This window comes from Cyprinus carpio, unplaced genomic scaffold (assembly GCF_018340385.1).
Source record: "Cyprinus carpio isolate SPL01 unplaced genomic scaffold, ASM1834038v1 S000006658, whole genome shotgun sequence".
Taxonomy (NCBI): Eukaryota; Metazoa; Chordata; class Actinopteri; order Cypriniformes; family Cyprinidae; genus Cyprinus; species Cyprinus carpio.
Window position 1 is genome coordinate 1,490,440 of NW_024879282.1, and position 17,746 is coordinate 1,508,185.

At 38.0% G+C, this 17,746-nt stretch overlaps 1 pseudogene; it reads right to left on the reverse strand.

Annotated features, from left to right (window-relative positions):
- Positions 1-318: 318 nt before the first annotated feature.
- The window catches only part of LOC122144398, a 30,530-nt pseudogene continuing 13,102 nt past the window's right edge, over positions 319-17,746 (reverse strand).

Genomic DNA, 17,746 nt, shown 5'->3' on the forward strand with positions numbered 1-17,746 from the left:
CATAACAGCCCTAATATCAGTACTAAAACAGCCTTTCTAGTATATATATTTTTTTAAATAATATATTATATTGTAAACAAAATACTGTTCAAATGTTTGGGTCATTAAGAATATTATTATTAGTAGTAGTTTTTTTTTTAAAAAAACACTTTTAAGCAAAAATACATTAAGGATGATGGATGTGACATCAAATATGTTAATGTCATTTTTAACGTAAATAAAAAGAAAATATTTTTTAAATAAATAGGTATTCTTTTGAACTTTCCATTCAACAAACAATCCAGAATAACAATAATAATCACCCCAAATATGTAAAAACTGTGTAAAATCTTTTTTACAAACCTGCAGTGGTAGTGCCCATTAGAGTGGGAACACTAAGAAGTGGATTATTCTTCATGTTTTTCAGGGACTCAGCAGAGGGTTTGAAGATGCTTGAAGATGGAGCAGTTGGGGCCAGCTGTGGTGGTGAGTGATAGCAGGGGGCTGAGGTACGTAAGGGTCAGGGGATGCAGTACTAGCAGCACTGAAGGCAGTTCGGGGCGCAGGTGAGGTGAGGTCGATAGTTGGAGCAGGAGTTGTAGTAGTGGCTGGTGTAGTCTCGGGCACAGGTATGGAGAGAAATCAGATTGGGAGCAGAGCTCACAGCAGGTGCAGTCCCAGATGAAGAGGCTGGTGCTGGCGGCCCGAGAAAAGGGTTAACGATGGGAGCCAGAGCTGGGGGTGGGTTCAGAAGCAGGGAGGAGGGATCTCTGGCTCTGGAAAAAAATAAAAGATATTACATACAATTAGCTGAATGAATTTATTGTATTTATAGCCAATCCAGGTGCTGAGTGAAGACAACATACCAGGCTCCTCCAGGACCTTCTGTATCTGGCTGAGAGCTGCTTTCTCTCCATATCTAGATCTTTCTACCGTGATAGTATAGCCAAGTTCAGGAGGTGGTGGCTGCAGACCCAATGTTACAGGATGAACATTTCATTATGCAAATGTCTGGTCGAAATGTGCATCAATAGCAGCTTCACTACTTACCAAAAAGAAATCTGATCTCCTTCGGTTTGTGGTGGACCAGCTGGATTTTGCGGCTTGCGTTTGCAAACTGCTTCCCTGCAGAGTCAAGATGTCGATGTTGCAACAGGTGCCTCAGATTTTGGGTAAGTTTAGCTGGTATAAACAAAAAAGCTTAAAATTACATTTTTTGTAGCATTCCTGGTTCATCTTTAATTTGAACTTATACCACTAATCAATGCTATATTATGTAAAGTCGCACTGAACTAATAAATAAAAAATAAAAAAAACATTATAAGAACGAGCCAATACATGTTTCCAATCTCTTGTAGCAGGCGCTCGGGTCAGTTGCCACCTTATCCATTTTCATAAAGGGATGTAGAACCTGGTGAGGTAGCATCTTCTTCCCTACATCACACACAAAATAGTTTGGGAACAGAGTAACATGAGAATGTCTTTAAGCAGACCCTGTATAACTCAAGAGTAATAATAATGCGATCTGACCTTGATCAGACATTTTGCAGAGGTAATGTTTACATAGCACAACGGAATGAAACATCTTTAAACATACTTTCACAAAATAAACTATATTTAACTCAGCCTGCTTTTTTTTTTTTTTTTTTTACAGTGACGGTAAAAAAAAAAAAAAAAAACCAAACAAGCATAACATAAAATGCAGCCTTGATGAACATACATACTTCTTTCCAACACCAGTGAATGGTAGAGAACATCTAAAGAGGGTTACTCTTGCTTTCTTGGCAGCTTCGCTCTGGAGTCTGACACCGAGATCCTCCTGGGCTTGTGAAAGGAGAGAAAGACTGAGACTGGATGCTGCTCTTCTCTGGAAATACAAAATTTTAAGGACCTGAGTCAAAGAATACAAAACACAACTACAAAAAAAAAAAAAAAAATAACTAATAATCAATATGTTCACTAGCTACCAATTTTAATAATTTATCATTGCATTCCCCTAAGTTTCTAACACTATAAATCTTTATACCCTCCCCTATAAAGAAAAACGGTTAAATGAAATACCTTGTGGATAACCCTTGTGAAGAGCTGTAGGAACTGCGAATAGGATTACGGGACAGATCCAGGCACCCCACTGGGAACAGGAGCACCACTTACAGAGCTGATGGAGGAAGTGCGAGAGCGCTTCATTATGGACTCTTCGGTGAGAGAGGAGTTCATCCCTCTCTTTATACTGCCAGGTCTAAGGAGAACAGGACACATAATCAGAGATAATGTGATGAAACTCAACGTTTAACAGATGTAGAGGCAGATACTACTGTGGACGAAAGTGTATGATCTCCTACTTTGGCAATAAGCTGAGATGGAGCTCCATTTGCAGAAGCTGGCTCAAAAGCTGACTGAGAACTTCCACTGCTGTCATGTCGCCTGATGAGAACAAGACAATTATTTGGTGAAATTACAAAAACCAACAGTAAATCTTCTAAATTGTACATAATAAGGAAGATTACAACCTAACTAACTCAAAGAGGACAAGATTGTGTGATGACTTCATATGGTCACTTTTTGTCCATCACATACCTCCTTTTGCCTCTTCTGCCCAGAGGAAGCACTCTTGTCCTCCTCATCAACCTCTCTCTTCCTGCTCTCTCTGAGCACACTCAGAATAGCCTCTCTCTGGAGCAGGGGTCTGCCTGAGCGCCAATACCTGGGGATTTGACCGCTCCAGGGGAGTTCAGGTGATTGAAGCTAGAAACAATGTAGTGTTTACATATGAGCAAAGCAAATTGATCTTGACAAATGCAGGAATTTAAAGCATGCTGCAACTGTGGCAGCTATAGACAAGGTTTTAGGAGAGAAATAACCCCAAACAGAAATTAATTAGACTACAGGCAAAAACAAAAGCTATTTTAATGCTAGTGCATTTAATCCACTTTACAGAATTTGAAGCGACTCACATTGATGATCGTGTGGAGTCTGGTCTGGCGATCTTCACTGTGACTGGACTCTGAACGGCAGGTGAATTGCGTTGGGTGAGAACATTCTTCTTACAGAATCCATCCCATTTTGCAGGTGGCATCACTCCGATGGGAGATGTTCCCGTCCTGCTGAAGGGGGGTAATGTCTTTGGGGGGTGATGGTGAACCGACTTGAAGTGCCCACAGGGTCCCTGATGACATTGAAACATCAACAGGGTTAGTGCTTCAAAAAGATCTTTGTCAAAAATATAAACACCCTAAAAAAAAAAAAAATTAAACTTACCTTACTAATGATTTTATGTTTTTAAAAAGGTTTTATACTCACCATTTATTTGATGAAAAAATTAAGCTTAAGTAGTAAAATATAACGTAAATCTTAAATTTATAATTATTTTACAACATACTGATTTAGTGCTCAAAAACGCTTATCAATGTTGAAAACACTTGATATGCTCAGTTATATTTATAATTATTAATATTCAAATCAACGGTGATTTGAAAATGTATTTTAAAAAAAATTACAATTCAAGAAATTAATACTTTTATTAAGTAAGGATGCAATAAAAGTCATCTGTTACAAAAGATGGCTATTTCAAATAAATGCTGTTCTTTTAAACTTCCTCACATAAAAAAAATCCTGAATTTTTTTAATTCCCACAAAATATTAAGCATAATTTAATAAGAAAAAGTTAATTGATCACCAAATCAATACATTAGAATGATTTCTGAAGAATCATGTGAAAATTCAGCTTGCCACCACAGGATAAATTCCATTTTTAAATATATTCAAATGGTAAAGGGTTGTTTTTAAACTGCAATATTTTTAACAATATTACTGTTCTTTTTTTTTTTTTTTTTTTTTTTCAAAAAGCAGCCTTGGTGAGCATAAGACACTGCTTTCAAAAAGAAATACAGAAAACGGACCACCTTCTAAACAACTAATTTTTGTGTTTCTCTGAAGACAGTCAGTCATATAGGTTTAGAACAATATGAAACAATCTTGCCCAATTAATAATAATAATAATAAAAAAAGCTGAAAAGTAGACTGTACAGCATGGTGGTGACAAATTCCAAAATAACTAAAATGGGTTAAGTGTTAAATAGGATTACAAACATATTAAAATTCAAAACTTAAATAACAGTGTATATACTAATTATGAAAAAAGCATCACTTGAATACAGAAAATAACTCCACTGTGTTTCCAATTTCAAGTATTAGCCGGCATAAGACATTTACGATGCAAGCGCGACAAACAAAGCTGTCAAAATGCAGTTTTTGTGGTATGTGGAAAGCTTTATGCAACCCTACACGTGTGGAGTCAGGCGTCCAAACTGGTGTAGGAGGCGCAGTGCGCCTGACCAGCTCCAGGAACTCCCACATTTTCAAATCATGGAGGGAAAGCTGGGACAACGTACGTGTTAGAACACCCGAGAAAGCCAAACGTATACAAACACGATCCTGATAGACTTTTTTAGATGTATGTTATATTAGAGCGTAAACAGTAGAATCTCTGATGCATTCCTATCAAAAGACGTGAGCTTAAATAGAGAATGCAGGCACAAAGTGACAAGACACAGCATTTAGTGTTTACCCGAATGACAGTCTTCTGTTAGGAGTGTGCACGGCATGATTAGGTCTGGCGAGTCTCTCCGGAGCTGATCTCTGGGGTGCATGAAAGCCCCCCGAGCCTCCAGCGGGCTCTCACCGCTGCGGAGGGGCTTTCTTCGGTCTTGGCGAGGTAAACTTCCCATGAGTATATCCCGAGGGCTGAAGACCGACTCACTAAGCGTGTGGTCTCTTCTATAATACGAGCCCGCAAAGTGTCTATCGTTGGGTGACGCGAAGGAATTTCTAGCATCACTTTTACGTATCTTGTTTCTGCCGGCGGCCGGGACTCCGCTCAAAGTCCTGCCCGGTAACCAGCGCAACAGAGCCGACGGGACGCTCAGTCCACGGCGAGGATTGAGGGCCTAGTCTCTCGAAGAGCTGCAACTCCTCCGCTTTGTGAAAATAAACGACACAAGACGCGACACAGATAAAAGTATGTACAAATAAGCTGGTATGTAGCTCAAACACGAGTAAAAGGAGGAATAAAGAGAACACCACAGCGGACAAAACGATTAGCCGCCGTTTATCTTCAGGGAGGATATGGCGGCACCGCGCCGCTTGAGGGGAAGATATCCCATAATTCCCCGTGTCCAGGCAAAGCGTTGTTTACGTCGTCATGTTACGTGACTGCTATAGGTGATCGCACGCGGTGCATATTGTGATTGATGGTAGTTCTCTAATTTTCTACCAAACCGGCTTTAGTTTACTTGCTTGGAAATCGTGTTAAGTGCACACCTTTTCTCCCCTACAGAGAAGTTATTTGGAATATATTGGAGACATTTTAATCCATGGAAAATATTAATTTATTGCCAAGTGGTATGACATATGTATTTGTTTTTTGTTTTGGATTTATTTAAAATGATAGTACTATATGGAGAGTAAAGAGAATTTATGACTTTCATTGGTCTTCCTTTGATTAGCTAGATCTGTTAATTTATGTCATCAAAGGTTTGTTTCCAAGCTATGTGCATTTATGTCAAAACATACCTTTGCTTTAATGAGAGTTTAATGCCTAAAACTTTTATTGGATGGATTTTGTCTTCTTTTGATAAAAAAAAAATAACAGCAAATATATAAAGAGAGTTACATTATTTAGTAGTATACATTCCTTACATGTATTTTTTTCTGGATTCAGTTTATTTTGATAGTAGGCTATTCTATGGCAAGAAAGCATGGATACTCCCTGAAATTTTTTTGTATTTCTAATAAAAATGAGAGGTAAGCATTGATTCTGCATAATGTCTATCCAACCAACTCCCAAATTGCTTCTTTTTTGATCTCTCTAATTTGTATTTTGCAAAGTTGAGGAAGAAGCCTTACTCCATTGATTCTGACATTGCAAACAGGTTAACCCTCTATGGCATGACTTTTTATTTTGGGGGGGAAAAAATATGTTACCCCATTTTTTGGGAGCTTGGGGGTCCCTGATAATATATCCATCATAAAATGTAACCCCCCCACCCCCTGAACAACAAATAAATATTATTCATACCCCAGGGGCACAACAAGCATGAGGGTAATTAAAACAGGCAAGGTTTTCTATATATGGAATACATAATATATTCCATTAGAACAGTTTGTATTTTGGATAAACAATAAATGAATGGTTCCAACCAATAAAAAAACCAATGAACAATCAAATAAACAAATCCATTACTTACCATAACACCAAATAAGCCTCTATGACATTTCCATATAAAATATATTGTAACACTTATATATTAAACAAAGATCCAATGATTTACAGGTCATTGCCAAGAGATGTGCATTCTCCTAAAAGACAGGCAGGAATGTTGTCATACCCTTCTATCATACAAATGACATGGCGTACCACACACACATGATACTTTGCTGACTGACCCCATTGACTCCTGACTCCAAACTGTCTCAAACCTGATCTAGGATCCAGTCTTCATGACTCTCCTCAACCTCACTGTCCTCATTTTCACTCTCCAGCTACCACTGTCCTCACTGGGTCAGTTGAAATGACCCTAACTGCTCGGGATCATGTTCCTTCCGCCTGTGAAATTGTCTTGTGTCCATTTCCTGATACTGGGGTGAGAGTAAAAAACATTGATCATGAAAAATGGCATCTTAATGCTGACTGTTCAATGTAATTTGTACACATTTATGTGTACTGTTAATAAAGAAGAGATAAAGTTTAGAGCACTACTCATTTAGCTTTTTTAGATTTAGATGATAGGCACCATCATCTCTGTGGTAACATAATAATACACACACAATAATAATAATAATACCACACAACACATACACACAATACATAATACACAATAATAACATAAATTGTACATATATGATGCATCTACAGAGCTTCCAGGAGGACTTGAATGTCTATGTGGTCCTAATTTTGCATCCGATCACATCTCCCTAATTTCTAGTATATTGGGTTCAAAAAAGTGGTCTATCTGCACAGTGTTGCCCTTGAGGCACAAACAAAAAAACACAGTTTTAGTATATAAATAAAATCAAAATGTGTCTTTAAACAATCAAACATACACTTTACATACTGATGCAATATACATATATTTTTTTATATAGTTGATTAATTTTAAACATGTTAAAAAGTGAAATTGAACTTACCAACTGGTGCCACTGTGTCCCATGCGACTTGCTTCCGGAAAGGACTGCCCCACCCCCAAACAAAAGGCTACAAACCACTTTAGTCCCCCACGATTGGACAGACATGTCAGGTGATATTATATACATTTTTTTTAATTAAAAAAAAAAAAAATTTAGGGGTTAGTGGAGGTCCAAAGGTAGTTTGTTTGGGGCAACACCATGCCATAGAGGGTTAAATCTCTTTGGGAAAACCAAAGTGTTTATTTGTCTTCTTTTATTAAATATAATTTAAAATTTTATGCAATGACTATGCTATCGATCTTGTTCCATTTGTCTATTTTGCATTGTACATTTTTTTTAATCACAAAACTAGTTTCTCAAGATTTACCTAGATTTGACGCTTTCCTTTTCTTTGCTGAGATTTCATTTATTGCTAAATCTCATAAATCCACTGATACTGTACAATAATGCTCTTAAGGCTTATGATGATATTTTTGCTTAATTGATTGAGGTGTTACTGTATTTTTTTTTAATTCCTTTATGTTATTGTATCTTAATGCAGTATTGTTTGTTGTTGTTTTTTTCTCTTGCAATAAAAAAATATTAGATTGATTACAGGTTTACTGCACACTAGTGTTTTTCAGTTTATATTAACATATTTACATATACAAATACTTCCAAATACGTCATTGTATTATAGTTTGTTTTTACTCACCATTTTCACCCCCTGATAATGAGAATTACAATAATGATGCTGGAAAATTCACTTTGCATCACAGGAAATAAACTACATTTCATAAGCCATAATAAGACACACACACACACATATATCTATATATAGAAACAGCGTTATTTTAAAATACTAATTATATTTCACAGCATGGGCTCACTGGTTACTGTATTTTTATCTTCTCTTTTAAAAACTACACACAGAGAGGGAAAGAGAGGAGAGAGACTTCAGAGGATGGACCTCTTCCAGACACCAGTACACTGGGATTTGACTTTTCTTTCCATTTGATCTGACCCTTCTTTGTGTGTGAATCGATGAAATAAAAGACCTTTTTACTATATTTTATAGTTTTATGGCTTAAAAAGAGAAAGTGTGAACTGCACGAGTCACATACCGTTTCTTCCTTTGGTGGCTATAATTTCAATGATAACTAGATGGCGCAAACTGATCAAATTTACATGGAAGCCTACAAGAAGTCGTATACTTGGCGTACATGTGTATTGCATACATTCATTCGTTTCGCAGACTTCTTTAATCGAAAACGACTAATAAATACTCAGCGCTGTAGTCACCTTTAAGACAGAAATACCACGAGACGAAGAATCTGGCAATTTACAACGTTTTAAAACATCACCAGAAGAGTACAAGATAGAAACAGTGGAAAGTATAGAAAAAAGATGAATAAATGATGATGATGATGCTTTATAAAAAGCTGGATTACATGTTGGAAGCTTCCACACATTGTCACTGTAACCTAAAACCTTCAAATCTATCGGATAATGGGTTACAATAACCAAATTTAGTAAATATATAAACCAAATTACCTTTCCTCAGACATCACACAGTTTAATGCAATTAGGCCCAAATGAATGGCACTTAAGGGATGTACTGTGGCAATTCAGATTCATCCCAGATAAACTGGAATGAGTTGAGCTATATATGTAAAAGCTCATCCACGTTGTGTTGGGTATGTTCTGTTCACCCCCAAAATGTTATATTTTTGGACAAGTACCATAGAACTACATTGGTAGCGTCTTTATCAAGTTTGAGTGCCATGTAAATATCATTGTATATAGTTATCTTCAGTAACATCACTGCACTATTTCTACTTACTTTTTGAACGAGTCGGATGGAGACCTACTCATAACATTAACTTTTCCACTTCAGATAACGCTTCTAAGTAAATGTTTATCTTTAATATGAGCACTCTATGAGATTCTTAAACAAATGGATACATGTGTGTAAATAGTAAATAAACCCACCACATTTCACAATCTAAACTCCAAAATGTAAAATGTAAAATCCTGATTATTAGATTCCCTCTTTTTTTCTTCAGCCTGGAAAGGTGATGCACCTGGCAAGTGTTCCTCACTTACTGTGGCCTTTCTCGACGCTGGGCCCCTGGTTGCAGTGGATTAGATTAAAAAGTAGGCTCGATGGGTAATGTCTCCGGCACCAGCAGGTGGCCGGTTGTTGATAATATCAGCTTAGAATTTGGCTAAGCCGCACAGTGGTATCCACAGCTGCTCCAACGTTTTAAAAGGGGCAGGTGTGTTAACTTCAAAGCTCTAAAAAAGCTCATGTCCATTCAGCATGCCTCAGCCGTTTGTTTTGGACAGTGTGTGTGTGGCTGTTTGCCAGAGTGGGGGGTCTGAATCTATTGCTCTTAGTGCTTTCTATCATGGACTATATACACACACACACACAGATTGGCCAGGGTACATTCAGGGCACCCCCTCAATTCTCTTCACTGGCCTTATTCCTGTTATGAGCTCAGTGCAGATGGTGCAGACCTTCTGTTTGTCTAATGGTTTAACCTCGGCCAGGCTCAGATTAATGTCCCAGCTTGGAACCAGGAAAGTACAGTGGACAATTATATCCTGAAAAATATTCCCCTTCTGCAAATCTGCATCAGATACACGAGCACTCCCCTCTTTAATCTCATTGTGAGGTGCTAGTTAATCAAATATGCTCATCTTCTTGATTCTTTCTTGTTCATACCTGAATCAGTTTGATGGTCAAAGAGCTTTTACTATTTTTCACGGAGAATCTAGTCAGGCTAAAGAGAGAGAGAGAGAGCAAAGGAAACAGTTTTTCTTTTTTTTCTTGTAGCTAATTTCCTGCATCAGACCAGTTTGGCTTTGTTACTAACATCAGCCTTCTTCCGGGTCCCCTCCCAAGCATCTACCGCCGTGGAGGGCAGAATACCACCCCAAACAAGCCCCTTCCCCCCTGACCACAGCCTCTGGGTTTCCTGATTAGATGTACCCCCCACCTCATATGACTCTGCCTTAGGACAAGGAAAACTCAAATGTTATTTGAGGTATACAGCGATACAGCATTTTCAGTGCTAACGTTAGGTTTAATGAGCAGGTAGCACAAATATTTTAGCTGTCTTTCAATAGTTGACTCTCTTGACCTTATTTATTATGTGATGAATGCACTGAAATGGTTTGAACTGTTTAAAAAGAGGGTGTTTTGGTCATAGTACTCGCTGTTTTGACAAATATTGAGATAAAATGGAACTTCTATTCCATAAAAATTCCACATCAGCTCTTATTGTGTTACAAGTTCTTTTTGTTATGTTTCCGTTAAATAGTCAAGAGATGCACAGGCAAATCACGGGTGATCTTTTCATAAAGCAGAGAGGCTTGATAATATTGCAAGCAGGGAAACACTGAGCTGTTGTTTGTACACAGGTCAGGATATAACACACCAGAGCAATCACAACACATGCACACGTGTTGGTGTGAAGAGGATCGTCGCAACAGACTGAGATGAGGGCAGTGGGTGACTAACATGTATAATCTGACAACGTGCAGAGATTACAGTATCTCTAATTCCACATACTCTTTATTGGAACATTTCTCATATGCATCAACGTTTAGATAGAAGCGTGTTGAGGATGTAATTTACATTAAACTGCATGACTCTATGATTTTGTATATATACAAATCTTTTTTTGAGTGCACTTTTCATGCCAACAAATTACTGTCATTTATATCTTGACCCCGATTCATTGCTCTGTTGGGTGTGTTTGCTTTGAGTTTGATTGTATTTTTGTGGCTTTTAGAGAGGAGCTGTGTCTCTCCCCCATCTCACTTTCTTTTCTTTTCTATCAAACATACACTCACGTTCCTCTAGAGAATCTGCACATTAATTTTCTTCAAGACAACCAGTGTGGGTCTGCGTGCCAGGCAAGTAGGCTTTATTTGACATAATGTGGCTGAGGCAGGTCGCTTGAGGGGGGAGAGGTTGAGCTGAGTGTCGAGGCTCGAGAAAGACCTCCCCCTCGAGCCCCCCCCCTTCCGCACCACCTCTAGCTCATTGCTCCTTTAATGCACTCTCGCCACACCTCGAATGTGCTCAGTGTAGGTGCGCACAAATACCCCCAACATTGCTACTTGTTCTCTGGGGGTGCAAAAAAAAAGGAGGCAAGACACCGTTTAATAAAATGTGTAAGTTGGTTGCTTCCATTGTATTATTAATGAACATTTCCATTCCTGTGTTTTAAATTAGTTATAGTATATCTATCTAATTACCTAAATTAATCATTAAAGAACAAATTGACTTTTTCTAACTAAAGTTCATTTGTATGTATAGTGCCCTGGATATTCCTGGAGTAATATATGAATTTTATGTAACATCAGCTGACAGTTAATTTGTTTAGATTCATTGACTCATACGATTGCATTTTTTTTGATATGCAATGTTCTGGGAAAATTGAGCTGTAATGTTTGAAGACTAAATTTTTATTTAGATTTTAAGCTGTCTGGCTTTTTGTGTCTTTTTAATCTGAACGCAGCCTCTCTTCCCCCGTATTGTGAAACTCTTTAATTGTCCTCGTAGATCCAATGTTTAGACAGGGTGTTAATGCCCCATTGGGACCCTGAATCAACAACAAGGATTCCATAGTTATTACGTGGCTGCACTGTGGGAGAAAAACACAATGTTTGTGCACTCACAAGTTGCCCTGCTCCACTACGTATCCAATGGTCGTATGAGAGGGCTGCCCACCATCTGCATGCTGTTAAACAATGGTTTTCCTGGCCTGTCTGCCGCCCTCTCCCCACAACTACGTGCATCTGCATCGTGAGACAGGCGTTGCACGAGGTGTTCAGCATAGCTAGCAGGCCCCCTCAAACGCACAAAACATGTTGAACTCTGACTCTCAAATTCTCGTTATCCTAAATATATTCGCCAGAAACCCATGATCTAACTGAAGGCATAAATGTATGGAGGGAATCAGGACGAGTAATTGAAAGATAACAAGTCGTTGCCTTATTTAAATGCATCACTACTGTTCAAAAATTTTTTTTTTCATAACTATGATGCATAAAAATTGTATCAGGAAGTAATGAAGTGGTAAGACTTTTTACAATTGATTTGTGACAGTGTTTTAAAAGGGCTAATTTTTACAATGTTGTTGCCACAAACGATGTTTGTTAACATGGATGAGGGAAATAGTGAAATTAATTTTGTCATATTAGAATGATTTCGTGAAGGGCTCATGAAAAGACTGGGAGAAATGGCTGAGATTATTTCATAAAGAAAATACGTGAGATTAAAAAACAAAACCTACAAAACACTAATTGTGCCTAAAAAGTTGAATATCTACTTTGCAACCATTAATTGTTTTACCTAATGAGTTTTGATCAAAAAATGCAGCGCTATTGTGAGCATAGAGAACTTTTTCCTTCTAAAACATTAAAAAATCTTATCCACCCCAAACTATGTTTGCAATCAGCGAATAATAAGCAACTATCTTTTAAATAGATCAATGGCAAAAGAACATTCAATAAACGAGAGCTTTTATATGACATATCAGATTATGCGCTAATCTACTGATTGCTAAGAAATTATCTCAACTACTGCACTTTGTCCTTGACAATAATCGAAAGATTTCCGTAAATGGGAAAACAAAACAAACGAAATGCAAATATCAAACAAATGTTGGAATCCCACAGAGAATAGAGAAATACACATGATGTAAAGATTGAGTGCCTAAAACAATAAGTCGGTAACACGATTCATACATCTAAACATACTCTCAAATCAACATTACGACCTAACATCGAAGAAAAACTCAACTTTGTTTTCTACTCACAAGACAATTCGCACCTGAAACCAAATGACTACCAGGAACGAATGCTGATAAAACTAAAGGGACGTTAAATCACTCAGCACCCAGAAACCGACGATTGTATATTAAACACCTATATTGAGACTCCTACATCAGGCATTGCCTATCTCCTCATGTTAAAATCCCAGTAGTAGCAAGCACTGCGCAGTTATGTTTTTTACGTCTTGTCACCTTTAAATGCTCATGCCTCCCCCCCATCAAAGGCTCAAGTTGTCTTTCTGATTGGCTGTATATGTGTTTATTTGATTCCCTGCAGCTGTAAAAAATACGAAAAGGATACCAATCGATCTAATAACTAAATCTGAACCAGTCGCGATTCCAACAATATCTTTCCTTAACATGTGTCAGTCCCATTTTACAGTTGTCGGACATCGAACTATTCTCATACACAGACGTACACAATGAAATCAAATTACACAACTTTAATATTTATTGTTACTTGCGTTTACTGTTGTCCTTTAGCGTGGCACCCCCACGCCCCCGAGTCTTACAAAAGGATAGGTTTCACTGGCCAAAGAAGTGGAACATTTGACACCACTCTGCTTCTATCTGCTTACGCTCCCAGGGCATACCTAATATTGTAGGTGATTGTGTGTTTCTTGAGGTCAAACACAACAGAAGAGTGAAAATCTCCACCCAAACCAAGAATCGCATGTGCGTGTCTGTCAGTCTATTATTGGACGCTGTAGGATGGGAATCCATGCTTTTTTGATGAGTCAAAAAAACATACTACAAACTCAAAAACCAACAGTAAAAAACCCTGCGGCATCGTTGACGCATTTACAAATTTTGATTGTGTAACGACATTGAAACTGGCGCGGTGCAACTATCCTTCTCAAGCAATCAGAATCGAACTCCCATCGGTATTGCTGGTCATCTCGTAAGGTAACCGAAAGCGACGTGATTTTGGTTGCCCTAGGCTTTTTATTTTACGGAGGTCCACCATCTGGAGTTAGTCTGTGTGTGTCAAGGGCGGGCCAACAGTTACTAGCTGGTGTGTCAATCGCTTTTTCTTCGCAGAAGAAAAAAAACACACATGTGAGAAAAGGAAAGTTGGGGTTTATCACATTGACAATTGGTGGTTGAGTTTACTACACAATGCGCCAGGTAAATAAATAAGACCGTGAAGGAGGTCAGAACGGATGTGTGAAACGCTCTCAGTTCCCTCTTGTTCAAAGAGGACAGCTTGCTTTGTCTCAGCTTGTGGGCCTTGGGCTAAAGAGATCTGGCCCTCTAGAGAATGTTACGTGACCTGTGCCCTATAAATTGGCTACGAATGCCTAATTCACTCCATCGATTCGCCATTTTCAAAAGGAGATCACACGATCGGAGAGGGAGAGGAAGTGTACATTGCTACTTCCGCTATACAAGGTACAAAGTTAAAAACCACTTGTGGTTGCTACGGTTTACCATAAACGTAATGTCCCAAAACCCAAACAGATCAAATAAACAGATCAATAAATACATGTATAAATACGCAAAAGTGAAATGACCAAAACTGGAGGAAAGAATAAAAGACACAAAAGAAAAAAGGAAACAAATGGATGACGGGGCTTCCAAATTTTTTTTGTACGTTTTCACTCAGATGAGCTAAATGGTTCGTCCTTCACTCCGTCACAATGTACCATGGGCACCGATGTCAGACATAGTTAAACCTGAGTTGTGGGAGCTAACAACTGGACCTTGGCCACACCTAGGAGGAAAGCAATGTCGTTTTTTGTGCATTGATTTTGCACACACAACATAAACACACACACACTTCCAATTCAATAGGGAAATACTCACACATTGTCATAGTTTGGCACACATTCATTCATGACACACACACAGGGAAATGGGTAGCGCTGCTAGCTATAAACTCTTACACCCTCAAGTGAGAGGTTTAGAGGTGTGTAGGTCAGCTAGATAGATGTTCCCCAGGGGGAGGACGTTTACAGCAGATAATGAAACTAATTATTCATATGCTGCATTTCTCCTTTCTCATCGATTAAGGCAGCGGTTATGGGCCGTGATGATAGGAGTTCAGGGTTTTCAGTCCCACCCATTGTCCTTGATCAATGTGGGCCAGCTCGATGATGAATTTTGCCCTGCCTTGTATTTCTGAACAGGTGCTTTCGAGGCATGCTCCTGAGGGAAGAGAGGAAGAGGGAGGGCAGAGAGAGAAAAAGAGGAAAACAGTCAATGAGAACGGTCTTGTTGGTCACCTCAAAGTCAAGATCCACTGATCCAAAAAATAATGTACAGCTGTTGGGAAGCTTTTCTGGATATGCCAATCAAATATACAACCTTTAAATAGCAGCAGTTTCCGGAGTATTAGAGGAGAGTTTCACTATTTATGGACTGTCTTAAACAAGTGCCAGCTTTCTAATCTATTCTGATATGCTACTGATTCTTTAAATACAAGCATCAGTGATGTCAATTTAGCTCATTTATTAAGTACAGTAACAATGTCTTGAACACACCTCATATCATGAAGGTAAAATTCATCCTTTCATATATTTTATTTGTGTTGTATGGTGGCGGGTGGGAGGGTGGGGTGGTGAGGGGGGGGTTGGGGGGTTCAAGACTCATTAACAAAGGCCTGAAAGAGACATAATGACCAAAGTCCCATTAATGATTACATATATTATTGTCATTTTGCAACAATTCAAAACAGTTTTATTTTTAAAAGTATGCTTATCGTAATAGTCTAGTAAACCTTTTCAACTGTTCAGGCGGGTAGTTTGTCCAAAATGCAGGAAGCTATTTTTGTTGATTATGGACACAAAAAGTATAATAGAAATGATATTCTTAGAGTTGTACCCTGCCTCCTACGTCCTTCATGATTTGTGTCATATTTCTTAAAATATTTTTTATGATACTTGACAGGACGGGAATTAAGGTTGTCAATATTATCAAAATGTAATGATTCATTTTAATGATTCAAAAACTCAGATTCAAAAAACTCAGTAACTTTTACAATAAAAAATAACAACAAAAATAAATAAACTGTATACATTGAAAACACTAATCTGTATTTAAAGTGTTAGGAAAATATAACAATTATATTTTATATAATATTATATAATATTAGATTAATTTTATTTTAATATTGTATTTTATTAATAAACATTACTGTTCAATGATGTTTGTTGGATCAGAAGAGATTTTTGTGTTAATTGGTTTTTGAAATCAGTCTACAGTATGTATTTATTTGAGCACAGAATACGTGGATATTATTACAGTAATATAACCAACCTGTTTTATATTTAATATACTTTAACACGCAATTCAAATAACTGCATTTTTTTCTATAACATTATTTCTTTATTAATATCAGTGCCTGAAAACCAGTTGGTTGCTTTAATTTGTTTGTATGACAACAGGACTTTTTTTATTGATCACTACCGAACAAGTTGAAAAAGCTGCTACTGCTTTTTCGATATCGACATATTAAATGGGCTTTTTTTTTTTGATGATTTTTTATCTTTATAAGAAAACTTCTTATGACTGCGCCCGTATCATTTTCAAAACATAACTGTAAAAACTGCATCTTTGAGCCTGGACTGGTTTCCTCCGCTGTCTCCACTCTGACTTTTTAATATGTGAGATTAGCGTACAGGTTTTTCAAGAGTAGACAATGATTTCAACATTTATTTTGAAGTGCTATATTTACACTTTTTAACCAGTCTGTTACACAGACGTCCGTACTACCAATTCGTGCAACTTCTCTTGACTGGTTCATAATCTTTGTTACTTAGGTAAATGCAGTAATGGAGCACTCAGAAGAGGTTTAAGGTCAGCAAGTAAGGACCAGTAACCCCTCGTATATCAGATGATAGATTAGTGATATGGAACAGAGCACGTCCATTAAGCTAGTGTGAATGACACTCTAAGTATCTTCTGCATAGAGCCTTGGTCGGTTCTTGAGGATCTACCTTCAGCCACAAACGGCCTGAAGATAGTTGGCGCAATGAGTTATCTTGACTGGCTGAAAAGAGCTGTCAAATGTAAGTGTGAGATAGTCCGTGTACTGACCCTGCATGTCACTGGTTGTTTTTTCCAGCGCCCACAGACTCCCTCCCCCCCCAGTGCCCTGATCATAGCGATACGAGAGGCCCAACAAAGGGTCATTTAGTGAGTTGTTGTGGCGTCCGATGTGATCTGGATCCAGAACATTAACGTTATTTCCAGCCCTGAGTGGTTTTACAGTTCTCGACAGTAGAGATGGTCGGCCACGAACAGGCGTGCCAAGATTTCTTACCAACGGTCAGCAAGTCACTCTTCTTCCCCCATCCTCCTCTGCCGGGCCGGCAGTCCCACCATTCACCATGATTTGAATGAAAAAGTATGATTGTCATATATTTTTAAAAAGATAAACCATTTCTGAAATGGTTTATGCTTTTTGTGTTGCATGGCCTATAGCAATAACAGAGGAAGTATTTATACTACTGAAAGTTGAGATGGTAGGCCTCTGTCCTTGAACTCACCAGTAAATGAGCTGAACGCAAATAATACAGGAAAAGATTTACATTTCAAATTGCCCCAAAAAAAAAACCCGTGGCCCGAAACATCATATAATAAACAAACTAAAATGGCTGACGTTGTTAATTTCCATATTATATAGCAAGAGATCAATTCCAACCTCATATTTACTGGTTTGGTGACTGCACAATCAGATAATCTTTAGAAAATATCAAATATCCATCTTCACTGCTCTATTTTTCTCCATGTGACCTTGGCAGACCCAC